We start from the raw sequence: 2,464 nt of genomic DNA, 5'->3' as shown, positions 1-2,464 counted from the left end.
GAGGGAGGAGTGGAGCGAGAGGAGAGTGGAGTGGAGGGAGAGGAGAGTGGAGGAAGGAGTGGAGCAGGAGGAGAGTGGAGGAAGGAGTGGAGGGAGGAGTGGAGCCAGAGGAGAGTGGAGCGAGAGGAAAATGGAGGTAGGAGTGGAGCGAGAGGAGAGTGGAGCGAGAGGAGAGTGGGGAGAGGAGTGGAGCGAGAGGAGAGTGGGGAGAGGAGTGGAGCGAGAGGAGAGTGGAGCGAGAGGAGAGTGAAGCGAGAGGAGAGTGGAGGGAGGAGTGGAGCGAGAGGAGAGTGGAGTGAGAGGAGAGTGGGCAGAGGAGTGGAGCGAGAGGAGAGTGGAGGGAGAGGAGAGTGGAGGAAGGAGTGGAGCAAGAGGAGAGTGGAGAAAGGAGTGGAGGGAGGAGTGGAGCGAGAGGAGAGTGGAGCGAGAGGAAAATGGAGGTAGGAGTGGAGCGAGAGGAGAGTGGAGCGAGAGGAGAGTGGGGAGAGGAGTGGAGCGAGAGGAGAGTGGGGAGAGGAGTGGAGCGAGAGGAGAGTGGAGCGAGAGGAGAGTGAAGCGAGAGGAGAGTGGAGGGAGGAGTGGAGCGAGAGGAGAGTGGAGCGAGTGGAGCGAGAGGAGAGTGGAGCGAGAGGAGAGTGGGGAGAGGAGTGGAGCGAGAGGAGAGTGGAGGGAGAGGAGAGTGGAGGGAGGAGTGGAGCGAGAGGAGAGTGGAGGGAGAGGAGAGTGGAGGAAGGAGGGGAGCAAGAGGAGAGTGGAGGAAGGAGTGGAGCGAGAGGAGAGTGGAGCGAGAGGAAAATGGAGGTAGGAGTGGAGCGAGAGGAGAGTGGAGCGAGAGGAGAGTGGGGAGAGGAGTGGAGCGAGAGGAGAGTGGAGCGAGAGGAGAGTGGAGGGAGGAGTGGAGCGAGAGGAGAGTGGAGGGAGAGGAGATTGGAGCGAGAGGAGAGTGGAGGGAGGAGTGGAGCAAGAGGAGAGTGGAGGGAGAGGAGGAAGAAGAGGATGAGGGAGAGGAGGAAGAACAGGATAAGGGAGAGGTGGTCCCGTGTGGCTCAGTTGGTTGAGCATGGCGCTTGCAACGCCAGGGTTGTGGGTTCAATTCCCACGGGGGGACCAGGGTTCAATTCCCACGGGGGGGACCAGGATGAACTTTCCAATTTGTAAGTCGCTCTGGATAAGAGCGTCTGCTAAATGACTTAAATGTAAATGTAATATAAATGGGAGAGGAGGAAGCAGAGGGGGAGGTGGAAGAAGAGGGAGGGGAAAACGGAGCCCACACACCCGAGACGGGAGCCTACGTTTCCATGGAGTCTCTGCCCCAAGTCCCACCATTCACCCTTGTACCACACAGCCTGGGCCTAAAGTGACAGCGGCAGTGGTTTTGGAGTTGTTTTTAAAAGTGGTAGGAACTTAAATCTGTTCAAGAGCTTGACCATCTGATGAGCTTTTACAATGTTGGACGCACAGGCATAAAATGGTGGAAGTATTTGTTTTGGAGTATGCTCAACATTGCCATCATAAATGCGTACATTGCGTGGGGGACCCTGCAAAGGCCCTTCTCAGAAACTGCAGGTGCTGGACTCTGAAGGCCTTCAAAATGCAGCTTGTGCAGTCATTTTGTGATATGGCTACAGTGGCAGGAATAGGGGTGCCAAGAGTGTGGCACCAGAGCGTGGCCCAAGTTGTAACTGATTTGAAAGCAGGTTAAGTTTGAATGACACAAGATAGGGTGTGTGGTGTGCATCCGGAGTGGAAACAAGGCAAAGAGTGGTAGATGTGTAGAAACCTCCTTTGGGTGCTCTACGTGTTCTGTTCCCCTTTGCAGGATGGGGCCGTGCTTCCAGAAGTTCCATGACATGTTGTAGGCTAAATGCAAACACTAAAGTGACATTGTGAAATATGAATTTGTCATACAAATCTTTTAGTCTCTGAACAGTTGTGGTGTTTTGTATCTTCTCTCTTTATCTATCTAATACAGTCAGTCAATTGTTGTCAAAGTAGGCTTTACATCCGGCCTGGTCTATACTAAATCTTACTGAGAGAGGTTACCTACATTTTGTGTCAGGCCTGGTCTGTACTAAATCGATTGGATACCACGAAAATTGGGGAGAAAAGGGGATAAAAATGTAAAAGAAAACAAATATATATATAAAAAATTTATAAAAAAATAAGTTAACTTGTAATTGTCATTTGTTCTTTATTTTTGAGCTTTGTCTGTTTGAAATGTGTGAGAAAATGTGTGTGAAAATTCTCAGGGATCTACAGCAGCGTACTAGAATTATATTGGGGTCTAAAGGGAGTCATTTTGGGTACTTTTTCCAAAACTGTGCATGTGGAATTTACTTAGTTTAGACTAATGAACCTATTCAATCAAAAGCTAAATATGGATATATTTATTTTGAAGTGATCCAAAAAACATCAGATTGTTTTGCTTAGTGTTCCAATCAAATGAATAAATACAATAAAAAAT

Source organism: Salvelinus fontinalis, chromosome 9, assembly GCF_029448725.1.
Source record: "Salvelinus fontinalis isolate EN_2023a chromosome 9, ASM2944872v1, whole genome shotgun sequence".
Classification (NCBI taxonomy): domain Eukaryota; kingdom Metazoa; phylum Chordata; class Actinopteri; order Salmoniformes; family Salmonidae; genus Salvelinus; species Salvelinus fontinalis.
Note: the sequence above shows the minus strand (reverse complement) of the source record.